Raw genomic sequence first — 13,718 nt, 5'->3', positions numbered from 1 at the left:
CATCTCCAATCTGTGACCTGGCTCAGTTTGACTCTCTCCATTGGTATTATTCCCTGTTCCCACTGAGCTGCATGAGTGCCTGGGCCCACAGTAACTGAAACACTCTCACACAAATAGCCTTTGTTGACGTGCAGCTGGGATTTTCTTTTATGTACCGTTAATTTAAAGTGCCACAGTTTTAACGCCATGTAAATATCTCCTACTGAGATGTATGGTTGGTCTGCACAGCTGTTAAATGGAATTACAGTGAATATCAGCACAAACACGAGGAATTCTCCTGACGAAGGGTCTCGGCCTGAAACGTCGACTGTACGTCTTCCTAGAGATGCTGCCTGGTCTGCTGCGTTCACCAGCAACTTTGAGAGTGAATATCAGTATTATTCAAGATTCTTCTCACAGTCATAGAAAAGAACAACACAGAAACATGTCTGGCCCATCTAGCTGGTGCCGAGCTATTCAAACTTTCTACTCCCGTACCCCTACCATCCAGGTACCGATACGAACCTCGTAAATGTTGAAATTGAGCTCGCAGGCACCACTTGTGCTGGCTGCTCATTCCACACCCAGATGACCGTCCGTGTGAAGAAGTTTCCCCTCATGTTCCCCCTAACATTTCACCTTTCACCCTTAACACATGGCCTCTGGTTGTAGTCCCACCCAATATCAGTGGTAAAAGCTAGCTTTCATTTACCCTGTCTATACCCCTCATAACTGTGGTATACCTCCATCAAATCTCCCCTTTATCTTCTACATTCCAAGGAATAAAGCCCTGACCTGTTCAATGTTTCCTTATGACCCAAGTCCTCCAGACCTGGCAACATCCTTGTGAATTTTTTCTGAATTTTTTCAACCTCTTTTGCATCTTTCCTGCAGGTTGGTGACCAAAACTGCAACAATACTCCAAATTAGGCCTCACCAATGTCTTGTACAACGTGAAGAAAACATCCATCTCCTGTACTCAGTACTTTGGTTTATGAAGGCCAACGTGCCAAAATCTTTCTTTCCGTCCCTATCTAACTGTGACACCACTTTCAGTGAATTATCGACCTGTATTCCCAGATCCCTTCCTTCTACAGCTCTCCTCAGTGCCCGACCAGTCACTGTGTAAGATCAAGGTCCTACCAAAATGCAACACCTCACAATCGTCTGCATTAAATTCCATTTCCCATTTCTCAAACCATTTTCCCAGCTGGTCCAGATCTCACTGCAAGCCATGATAGTCTTCCTCACTGTCCACGACACCACCAATCTTGGTGTCAGCCACAAATTTGCTGATCCAGTTAACCACACTTTCATCCAGATTACTGATATAGATGACAAACAACAACAGATCCAGCACTGATCCCTGCAACACACCACGAGTCACAGGTCTCCAGTCAGAGAGGCAACCATCTGCTACCACAGTCTGGCTTCTCCCAAAGACAGTGTCTCATCCAATTTACGATCTCATCCTGAATGCTGAGTGACTGAACCTTCTTGACCAACCTCCCATATGAGACTTTGTCAAGTGCTTTGCTAAAGTCCATGTGGACAACATCCACCGCATTACTTTCATCCACTTTCCTGACAACTTCCTTGAGAGACTCGGTAAGGTTGGCTGGACATGACCTACCGTGCACAAAGCCATGCTGCCTATCCTTAATCAGTCCACATCTATCCAAATACTTACATATCCGGTTCCTGCACATATGTTCCAATAACTTTCCCACTACTGATGTCAGGCTCACCAGTGTGTAACTTCCTAGTTTATTTTTAGAGCATTTCTTGAACAGCAGAACAAAATTGGTTGCCCTCCAATCCGCCAGCACCTCTCCTGTCACTAAGGATGATTTAAATATCTGTGAATGGGCCCCGACAATTTCTGCACTTGTCTTCCAGTAGGTCCCAGGGAACAAATTTTCAGGCCCTGAGAATCCATGCTAATTTGCCTTCAGACAGCAAACACCTCCACCTCTGTAATCTGTACAGGGTCCACAAAGGGTCCTGCTTTGCCTCACTTCTAACGACTGTGTCCCTCTCTGGAGTAAATACAGTAAAATCTCCCCCATATATTTTGTGTCCTTGTATGGATTACCATTCTGATCTTCCAGAGGATTAATTTTTCCCTTGCAATCTTTTCACTCTGAACATATCTGCAGAATCCCTGAGGATTCTCCTTCACCTTGTCTGCTGGGGCAACCTCATGCCTTCTTTTATTTCTTTCATAAGTGTTCACTTGAATTTCCTGTACTTCTTAAGTACCCCATTTGTTCCTATCTGCCTGTACCTGGTATGCACCCCCTTTTTATTGATCTGGGAGATGAAAGCCAAAGGGGTGATAGAGCTGCATGGTGGGAGGTGGGGGTAAGGGGGTTAAACTGAAGTTGCAGGGGGAATGGGAGTCTGAATAACAGAACAGATAGTGGAGGGGTTGTGGAGACAGATGTTGTTCAGCCCTCAGACAAAGTCAGGAATGAAAAAGTTGAGCATGGTGCAGTGAATATGCTGAACCCTGTATATTTCAATACAAGGAGCAGCGTAGGATAGGCGGATGTGTTCAGGGCATGGATCAACACCTGGAATTATGACACTAGGATCTGGCAACTGTGGACTGCGACAGGCTGCTTTATGGCAAAGGTGTGCTTGGTAAATTGAAGCCTTTAAAGCAAAATTTTGTGAGTACAAAGTGGGTATGTGTTTGTCAGAATAAAAGGTAAAGATAGAAACTGTAGGGAACCTTGATTTTCAAGAGATATTGAGACCCTGGTGAAGCACAAAATGGAGTTGCAGAACAGGGATAGGCAGGCAGGTTCTTGTAATGTAAGTGGAGTGTAAGAAATGCAAGAAAACACATGAGAAATAAATCAAGATGGCTAAAAGAAGGCATGAGGTTGCCCTCGCAGAGAAGATGAAGCATTATCCTAATGGACAGATTAAGAGCAAAAGGATTGCAAGGGGCAAAGTTGGTCCTCTGGAAGACCAGAATTGCAATTCATGTGTGGAAACAAAGCAGATCGGGAAGATCTTAATTTTTTTTTCATCTCTATTTACTCAGGAGATGGTCAGAGTCCAATAGAAGTGTTAGAAAGCGGCATTAAAATCGTGAACCCTGTGCAGATTAAAGAAGAGGAGATGTTTGCTATCCTGAGGCAGATTAGGGTAGATAAATCTCCAGGACATGACAGGGTTCTCCCTCAGACGCTACGGGAGGTAAGTGCAGAAGTTGTTGGGTCCCTAGTGGAGATAAATAAGTCATCCGTAGTGACAGGGGGAGGTACCAGAGGATTGAAAAGAACAGTCAATGTCGTTCCGCTGTTTAACGTAGAACATAGAAACCTACAGCACATTACAGGCCCTTCGGCCCACAGTGTTGTGTCAATCATGATACCTCCTCAAGAAACTGCCTAGAATTTCCCCTAGCACATAGCCCTCTAATTTCCTAAGCTCCATGTACCTATCTAAGAGGCTCTTAAAAGACCCTATTATATCCGCTTCCACCACCACTGCTGGCAGTGCATTCCACACACAAGCTACTCTGTCAAAAACTTACCCCTGACTTCCCCTTGGTACCTATTTTCAAGCACCTGTGCCCCCTCGTGTTAGCCCTCTGGCTATCCACATGATCAATGCCCCTCATCTTATACACCTAAAATGGGCTCTAAACATAAACAAGGAAATCATACATTGCTTTGAAGATTTGTTGGAAGTATACACAATTATGAGGGTATAGATAGGGTAAATGCAAGCAGCTTTTTCCATTGAGGTTGGGTGGGACTATAACCAAAGGTCATGGGTAAGTGCCTCCCACATTTAACGAAAATTTAAGGGAACCTGTGGAAAACCCCTTCACTGAAATGGTTGTGAGAGTGTGGAATGAGATGCCTGCACAAGCGGTTCATGCCAGCTCGATTTCACCATTTAAGAGAAGTTTGGATAGGTACCTGGATGGTAGGGCTATGGAGGGCTTTGGTCCTGGTGCAGGTCTTTGCATTTGTCAGCTTAAAAGGTTTTTCAGCATTTACTAGATAGGCCTAATGACATGTTTCTGTACTGAACTTCTTCCTGTTTCTATTGTAGAAAAGCTGGCCAAACTTCATTGGTAGGGAAAACTGTTGGGAATGACAAAGGAGCAGCAATGGCTGGAGTTTCTGGGAGCAATTCGGGAGCTGAATGATAGATACATCCCAAAGTGGAAGCATTGGAAAAGCAGGAGGACACAACCGTGGCTGAAATGAGAAACCAAAGCCAACATAAAAGCCAAAGAGAAGGCAAATCATAGCATAAAAACCATTGGAAAGCTTTTAGAAACCAACAGAAGACAACAAAACAAAAGAAAACGGATGAGCTCAGGGCATGGAATTATGATATTGTAGTCATTAATGAGTCTTGGTTGCACTCAGCAGCCTGAGGCACTTAGAGGAACAAGATATCCGGGGCCTCAATATCTCTGGAAAAGGAAGGTTCCCTGCACCAGTTACTTTTCAACTTCTATTTTGACAGGCACATCCAAACTCTACACCCTCAAAAATTAACTTCTGAAGGCCTCCCACCGACCAAGTACTCCTTTGCCAGAAAACAGCCTGGCCCAATCCACTGTTGTTAGATCCTTCCTGATACCATCAACATTGACCTTTCTCCAATTTAGAATCTCAACCCATGGTCCAGATCTTTTTTTTTCCATATCTACTTGGAATCTCATGGCTTTGTGATCACTAGGTACAAAGTGTTCCCATACACTAATTTCTGTCACTAGCCCTGGATCATTTCCTAACAGCTTATTGCACACGTCCATGTCAGGAATTCTATTATTGGAGGGCACATTTGACGAACTCTACCCCATCTCGTCCTTTTACAGTATGGGAGTCCCAGTCAATATATGGAAAGTTAACAACCTTTGTTTCTCGGCATAGTCTGTGATCTCTCTGTAATTGTGTTCCTCTCAATCCTCAGACTGTTGGGTGCAACTAACTCCCAGTAATGGTAACAATATCACCATTCAATGCACTGAGCTCATCTGGCTTTCCCACCATGCTTCTTGCATTTGATATACACAGCTCAGCACATTCACTGCACCATGCTCAACCTTTTGATTGCTGACTTTGTCTGAAGTCTGAACAACATCTGACTGGTGTCAAGAAAACAACCACTTCCTCAATGTCACAGAATAAAAGGAGCTGGTTGTGGATTACAGAAGAAATGGAGACGGGTTGTGAATTACAGAAGGAATGGGGACAGGCTAACCCTCATTGACATCGATGCATCTGGGGATGAGAGGGTGAACAGCTTTGAGCTCCTCAGCATCCACATCACCAAGGATCTCACGTGGTCTGTACATACTGTCTGTGTGGTGAAAAAAGCACAACAGTACCTCTTTCAACTCAGATGGTTGAAAAAGTTTGGAATGTGCCCCCAAATCCTAAGAACTTTCAACAGGGACACAATTGAGAGCATCCTGACTGGCTGCATCACTGCCTGGTATGGGAACTGTATCTTCCCACAATCGCAGGAACCTGCAGAGAGTGGTGCGGGCAGCCCAGCGCATCTGTAGATGTGAATTTTCCACTATTCAGGACATTTACAATGACAGGTGTGTAAAAAGGGCCTGAAGGATCACCGAAGCCCCGAGTCTGCCCAGCCACAAACTGTTCCAGCTTCTACCATCTGGGAAACGGTACCACAGCATGAAAGCCAGGATCAACAGGCTCTAGGACAGCTCCTTCCACCAGGTGATCAGACTGATATATTTATGCTGATACAATTGTATTTCTATATTACACTGACTGTCCTGTTTTAAATACTATTTATTATAAATTACTATAAATTACACATTTAGATGGATATGGAACATAAAGATTTCTACTCCACATGTATATGAGGGATGTAAGTAATAAAGTCAATTCAATTCAATGTCTCCACTATCTGTTCTGGCATTCTGGCTCCCATCCGCCCTGCAACTTCAGTTTAACATCCACCAGCACTAGCAAGCATGACCACTAGGATATTAGTCCCCTTCTCGTTCTGTTCCCCGAACTAATGAATCCCCTATCACACCTTTGTCTTTCCTGTGCCAGCTAATTCCCTGCCAGCAGTTTCTAAGGAGGTTTACCTGTTGTTCTGTGGGATGGCCACAAGTGTTCTCAGCAGTGGCTATTTAACCTCATTCCCCTTCCTGACCCTCACCCAGTTTCCTGTATCCCACACCTCTGGTGTAACTCACCTCTCTTCATGTCATATCTATCACCCCCTCCAACTCCTGGATGATCTGGAATTCATCCATTTGAAATTCCAACTCCCTAACGTGCAGGGTTATAGGGAGTCAGGAATGTGAGGGTATCAGGGACACTGGAGGTCTCCCCTCCTTCCCACCAACGTCTGCTGTAATTTGTAATGACCAGTGTGTGCAAAAATCTTGTGCTGTACAATTCTTGCCCAGTGACAACATGTGTAAACTGAACTTTATATAGAGAGGTATTCATTTCAACAGTGAGCAAATCACTGTCGATAAGAACTTTGATCTCCTCTGGGTTCGATCACGTTCATCTGCATTCTCACACAATCTATGTAGCAGGCCTATAGCGGGTAATGAAGGATTTTCTAACCAGAGCTTTCGCACACCGCCTATATGTGATTTTCTTGCTAAATGATGCTTTAAAAAGTTAGATTTCCAATTATCACTCCACTTCTTCCCACTTGCAAATTCTCCAGCAACTTTTGCATCGCCACAATACACACAGGTAACACCAGTTTCTGTGTTGTATTTTCTCAGGTGACTGACGGTGGTGAACTCAGTGATGGCAATGCCAATGGATATTATCTCGCAAGACGATCCAGGTATTCCCTAACTGGAAACCTTGGATGAATTGTGAGGTCGTCTCTTTTAAAGGCTAGAGCTGTGGCTTTTAGGTCCGGGGATACCGGTTGCTACACGGAATCCAGGCGTGAACTCCGGAAAGCCATTAAGGGCGCCAAGAGGCAATATCAAGCCAAGTTGGAAGTCCAGGCTAACCAGAGGGATGCCAGTAGACTATGGCAGGGTCTAAATGAGATCACTGAGAGCAAAGAAAAGGCTGGGAATATCAATAACTGTGGCGCTTCTCTTCCTGATGAACTAAATGTATTCTACGCAAGATTCGAGCAGAAAAGGAGCGTCCCGCTTCCTCCGGATGAACCAGACCTGGTGGCATCGAGAAGGACTTCAGAAGGGCCTTCCTGAGATAAATCCAAGGAAGGTGACGGGCCCAGATGGCGTCCCAGGATGGGTTCTCCGGGGCTGTGCAAGCGAGCTAGCTGGAGTGTTTGCTGACATCTTCAACTGCTCCTTGCTTCACTCTAAGATCCCCTCGTGTTTTAAGAAGGCATTGATAATCCCAGTGCCGAAGAAGAGCAAGGCGGCATGCCTGAATGACTATCAACCTGCGGCTCTGACATCAATTGCTATGAAGTGTTTCGAGAGATTGGTTATGGCACACATCAACCACAGCCTACCAGTCAACCTCGACACTTTGCAATTCGCCTACCAGAGCAACAGGTCAACGGCAGATGCCATCTCTCTGGACCTACATTCCTCCTTAGGACACCTGAAGAATAAAGACGCATCCGTAAGGCTCCTTTTCATTGACTACAGCTCTGCCTTTAATACCATCATTCCAAATAAACTGATTCCTAAACTCCGGAATCTGGGCCTTAGCACTCAGATCTGCAGCCGGATCTTCAACTTCCTCACAGACAGGACCCAGGCTGTAAAAATAGGGGACAAGCTCTCTTCTACAATCACTCTGAGCACCGGTGCCCCACAAAGCTATGTACTCAGTCCCCTGCTGTACTCACTGTACACCCATGATTGTGTAGCCAAGTTTCCATCAAACTCAATATATAAGTTTGCTGATGACACAACAATTGTAGGCCATATCTCGGGTAATGATGAGTTTGAGTACAGAGAGAAAATTAAGAACCTGGTGGCATGGTGTGAAGACAATAACCTATTCCTCAATGTCAGCAAGACGAAGGAATTGGTTGTTGATTTCAGAAGGAGTAGCGGACCGCACGACCCAATTTACATCGGTGGTGCGCAAGTGGAACAGGTCAAACGCTTTAAGTTCCTCAGGGTCAATATCACAAATGACCTGACTTGGTCCAACCAAATAGAGTTCACTGCCAAGAAGGCCCACCAGCACCTTTACTTCCTGAGAAAACTAAAGAAATTTGGCCTGTCCCCTAAAACCCTCACTAATTTTTATAGATGCACTGTAGAAAGCACTCTTCTTGGGTGCATCACAACCTGGTATGGAAGTTGTCCTGTCCAAGACCGAAAGAAGCTGCAGAAGATTGTGAACATGGAGCAGAACATCACACAAACCAACCTTCCGTCCTTGGGCTCACTTTACACCGCACTCTGTTGGAGCAGTGCTGCCAGGATAATCAAGGACACGACCTACCCAGCCAACATGCTTTTTGTCCCTCTTCCCTCCGGGAGAAGGCTCAGGAGCTTCAAGACTCGTACGGCCAGATTTGGGAACAGATTCTTTCCAACTGTGATAAGACTGCTGAATGGATCCTGACCCGGATCTGGGCCGTACCCTTCAAATATCCGGACCTATCTCTCGGTTTTTTTGCACTACCTTACTTTCTATTTTTCTATTTTCTATTTATGATTTATAATTTAAATTTTTAACATTTACTAATTTTTACTATTTTTAATATTTAATATTTGTAATCCAGGGAGCGGAAAGTGCAGAATCAAATATCGCTGTGATGATTGTACGTTCTAGTATCAATTGTCTGGCGACAACGAAGTGTAAAGTACAAAGAGAAGGGCAGTAGTCTGTCTCACTGGAGTCTGGCACATTTGTGATGTGAAAGCTACTTGTTGTTCAGGGCAAAGGTGCTTGGTATCATTATGTACCCAGAGAGAATGGGTCAAAACATGTCCTCACGGGTAGAAAGGTGCAGAACAAGAGGAGGTAGAACAAGCAACACACACAAAATGCTGGAGGAACTCAGCAGGCCAGGCAACATCTATGGAAAAGAGTCCTAATGCTGAGTTCCTTCAGCATTTTGTGTGTGTTACTCGTTCTACCTCCTCTTGTTCTGGACCTTTCTCGCCGTGAGGACATGTTTTGACCCATTCACTCTGGACATCTGCAGACTTTCTCTTGTTTGTGATTGGAGGTAGAACAAAGGTGATTTTCTCAACTGCTGATATAAAAGATTTTGTTCCCTTTCTCCGAGTTCCCAATCCTTGCATTTAGACAGCTGGAGCTCAGCTCTGGCTGAGAGATCCATCGGTCCCCGGGGCCCGTGTTCGGAGCGTGGGGCTGAAAGAGAGGGAAGACAGCAGGACTATCCCGGTATTCCGGGTCACGATTTCCAGAGTTCACAGCAAATGTCCCAGAAGTCGGTGTTGAAAAACCCGCGCCCAGGGATTCATTCTTACCTGCAGCTCATATCTCACCTGAGCCGATTTCCGGAGGCCTATGGATACCCGAGACTATTTGCATACTGCGCGCATGCGTGATATTCGGGACGAACCTCAACCCTGACGCCTGCGCATTCGATCGATGCTTCAGCGAGAGCGAAATTTGGAACGTTGAGGTTTCTGGGTAATTAAGGTGCCATTAAAAGTTTCTGCAAGCAAAGGTTTTACGTCCGTACCTCAGTTTCTTTTTTAAATGTGGATAACTGAGCAGCTCTTTTAACGCACAAAGCAGCTCCCATAAACAATACACTTAATATCAGCGAAATTTCCGCGTTTCTGATGCCAAAGTAGAACCTTCTTACAAATGCAGATATAAAACACGGGGGACAACCAAGCTGTCTGAAGCGCAGTCCTTTGAAAAGAGTGAAAATGACACAAAACGTTGAAAAGAGGAGGGAAGAAGGAGTTTAACCAACTTTAGCAAGAGCCCTGAAGAACGTCATAACCCCAGTGCGCTCACTCTCTTATTCAGCCTGGAAAGAAGCATGCAGGAAATTGATGCAGGCGTGTAGGATGACAGGCATTGGTCGTGTGGATAGCCGGAGGTTTCTTCCCAGGGCTGAAACAGCAAACACGAGGGGTCATAGGTTTAAGGTGCTTGGAAGTAGGTACAGAGGAGATTTCAGAGCTACGTTTTCTAAACAAAGAGTGGTGTGTCTGTGGAATGCATTGCCAGCAACGGTGGTAGAGGCGAATACAATAGGGTATTTTAAGAGACTCTTAGATAGGTACATGGAGATTAGGAAAATAGAGGGCTATGCAGAAGGGAAATTCTAGGCAGTTTCTGGAGTAAGGTACATGGTCGGCACACCACTGTGGGCCGAAGGGCCTGTAACGTGATGTAGATTTCTATGATTCCGTGAAATTCAATGGAAATCTATCCCACGGAGTGGTGACTGGTTGCAACCTGTCATCACAGGGAGAGTGAGAGGGAAACGGCAGGGATAGATTTTGATATACTGATATGGAACAGAAACATGGGCAGGAATCAAATAGTCTGAGTGGCCTCCCTAGTTTACATTGAGAGTGTGGCAGAGACCGTAAGTACCCGAGACACGGGATTTGATACAGAACTGATTTATCTTTCACAGATCCACAATATTAAACATCAGTCCAGTTTAAGGCTAACATCAGCAGAATGGACTCCCCTAATGCTCAGTGACCAGGGTTCAGTCCTGGGTGCGATGAGCAGCCACAAGAACTGCAAATTTTGACGGTAGCAGTCCCTCATGAACCTGCAGCTGCCTTCAGTCATCGTGATGGTTAAACATTTAACACAGAACTGATTTGAATTTCCTCCCTGATGTGAAGTTGCTGATGTTGCAGCAGCCGGGGTGGTTTAGTAAAACTCTTTGCTCACTCCGGACAGAAATGTGGCCTCTATTTATTGTGAACTCACCGGAGCATCACAAGGTGGGTTAACTGAATGAGTCTCTTCGCACACACGGAGCAGGTGAACGGCCGCTTCCCAGTGCGAAGCTGTTGGTGTATCTGCGATGGCGACTGAATTCCTTCCAAAATGAGAGCCAGTGAATGACATCACACTGCTATCAACGTCATGGCGATGTATCCAATCAGATCACGGACATGGACACGTGATCGGGCTCTCCTTGTAGCGAGTGGGGCGCTGTCTTCTCCAGCATCTCCACCTCCACATTCAAGGATCGGCGGCATTCAAGCGCTGGTGAACTGACAGATACAGCGGAACGAACGTGCTGTTGTGTTTGTGATTCCCATACACAAATGCTTTGACTTTTCTACACTGTTAAAAGTTTACAAAGCCCGTCAGTGGGTGAAGGACAGTGTTTCAACTCAGATAATTTTAGTCTCCATGGTGCCTTCTGATAAAAACACTGTCACAGCTCAAAACAATTTGGAGGAAAAACACTTCATCTTCTAACTGGCTACAGTTCCGGCATCAGGCACAATATCAAACTCTCTGCTTCCGTCTCTGTATCAAAATGGATCATTCCTGCCCTTCATCAGTCTTTGACTTGGCTCAGTTTGTCTGTCTCCTTCGCATTCTGAACATGCGCCACACACCCACTGAGATCACGTTTTATATACACGGCTGTGACTAGAGACTTTCTGATTATTATGTACCTCGGCATCTCACGGTGGTAAACTCACAGTCAGCAATGGTATTGAACCTCAGGAGTAGGTTATTATGCTTTCTCGTTGGAGATCGATAAACTGCCGGTAGTGTGTGGCTGGATGAGTGGGTCGTTTTCAGACTGGAAGCGGGTAGCGTTTGGAGTACCCCAGAGATCAGTCCCTGACCACAGTTGTTCACAGTTTAATGGCCGGGCGGATGTGAGATGTCCCAGTCTGCTGGTAACGCAGAAAGTGTGGAGTTGGGGGGTGGGGGGCGCTATTCACATGCAATTTCGTAGCTTTGCAATCTGTACATAGTTCACTGTGGGGCTACAGTGGCGCGTTCCATTGCTGGGATCAGTGCACAGTCACAGTGGGCTATGAGGATTTTGTGAATAAAGCACCATTCTCCAATTTAGAATCTCAAGCTGGGGAGCAAGCCTATCGTTTGTATATTTAAGTTGTATTTATGGCATTGTGATAACCAGATACTGCAGCCCTCCACGACGTCTCTATCCAGGCCTTTCAATATTCGACTTCATTCAGGAAGCTTAATAGTCTGAGTGTGGATAAATCTCCTGGACCTGATGGAATGCACCCTCAGGTTCGGAAGGAAGTAACTGGAGAGATTACGGAGCCTGCAGAGAGACTTAGATAGCTTAGGGGAATGGGCAAGGAAGTGGCAAATGAAATACAATGTTGGAAAGTGTATGGTCATGCACTCTGGTGGACGAAATAAATGGGCAGACTATTATTTAGATGGGGAGAGAATTCAAAATGCAGAGGTGGAAATGGACTTGGGAGTCCTTGTGCAGGATACCCTAAAGGTTAACTTCCAGGTTGAGTCGGTGGTGAAGAAGTCAAATGCAACGTTGACATTCATTTCTAGAGGTATGGAATATAAGAGCAGAGATGAGATGGCGAGTCTCTATAAGGCACTCCTGAGATCACACAGACTATTGTGTGAAGTTTTCGAATCCTTATTTTAGAAATGATATACTGACATTGGAGAGGGTTCAGAGAAGATTCACGAAAATGTTTCCAGGAATGAAAGGTCTACCGTATCAGGAATGTCTGGCAGCTCTTGGGCGGTATTCCTTGGAGTTCAGGAGAATGAGGGGGGATCTCATAGAAACATTTTGATTGTTAAATGACCTGAACAGATTAGATATGGCAAAGCTGATTTCCCATGATAGGGGATTCTAGGACAAGAGACTTCCGTATTGAAGGACGTCCATTTAGAACAGAGATGGGGAATTTGTTTATTTTTATCACCTACTGAGCTACAGTGAAAATCTTGCCTGACGTACGATCCACACAGATCTACACGTTACAACAATACATTGAGCTGATATACGACAAAACAATAACTGTAACAAAGCATTATGGCTGCAGAGAAAGTGCAGTGCAGATAGACATATGGTGCAGGGTCACGTCGGGTTACATTGTGAGGTCGAGTCCATTTTATTGGACTGGAGACCATTCATTTGGCTTATAACCGCAGACAGGAAGCCGTCCTTGAGCCCGGTGTTACGGGCTTTAAGGCTTTTGTATCTCTTCCCCGCTGGTGGAGCGGGTTTGCAGCAAGAATGTCCGGGTTGTGAGGATCTTTGAGTACATGGCCTGCTTTTCCGATGCAGGGGAAGTGTAGGAAGAGTCCATGGAGGGGAGGTTTGTTTCTCTGATGTTCTCTGCTCTCCAAAGCTCTCTGCAGTTCCTTGCGGTCATGGGCAGAGCAGTAGCCATACGAAGGCGTGAAGTATCGACAAGCTCAGAGACCTCGGCCTTCACCCTGCCTTGTGTAGCTGGATCCAGGACTTCCTGTCAGATCGCCGGCAGGTGGTAAGAGTGGGCTCCCTCACCTCTGTCTCTCTGACCCTCAGCACTCATACCCCACAGGGTTGTCTCCTTGGCCCCCTCCTTTACTCTCTGTATTCCCATGACTGTGTCGCCACTCACAGATCCAATCTGCTAATTAAATTCCCTGACGACACTACACTGATTGGCCTAATCTCAAATAATAACGAGGCAACCGGCAGAGAAGAAATCATCACCCCGACACACTGGTGTCAAGAAAACAACCTCTCCCTCATGGTGACAAAAACAAAGGAGCTGGTTGTGGACTACAGGAGGAATGGAGACAGAGATCAAGTTCAACATTTCCAAGTCT

The 13,718-nt window shown here is 45.5% G+C and overlaps 2 protein-coding genes and 1 pseudogene across 5 annotated transcripts in view; 1 reads left to right on the top strand and 2 right to left on the bottom strand.

Annotated features, from left to right (window-relative positions):
* LOC134341608 (zinc finger protein 239-like) overlaps positions 1 to 13,718 on the top strand; it is an 86,985-nt gene that overhangs the window by 22,420 nt on the left and 50,847 nt on the right. The window lies entirely within an intron of this gene.
* LOC134341616 (zinc finger protein 239-like) overlaps positions 1 to 13,718 on the bottom strand; it is a 618,489-nt gene that overhangs the window by 572,147 nt on the left and 32,624 nt on the right. The window lies entirely within an intron of this gene.
* Positions 1 to 13,718, bottom strand: part of LOC134341534 (zinc finger protein 420-like) — a 45,907-nt pseudogene that overhangs the window by 3,927 nt on the left and 28,262 nt on the right.

Source organism: Mobula hypostoma, unplaced genomic scaffold (assembly GCF_963921235.1).
Source record: "Mobula hypostoma unplaced genomic scaffold, sMobHyp1.1 scaffold_36, whole genome shotgun sequence".
In the NCBI taxonomy this organism is placed as follows: domain Eukaryota; kingdom Metazoa; phylum Chordata; class Chondrichthyes; order Myliobatiformes; family Myliobatidae; genus Mobula; species Mobula hypostoma.
This window is presented reverse-complemented; position numbering and strand designations above follow the sequence as displayed.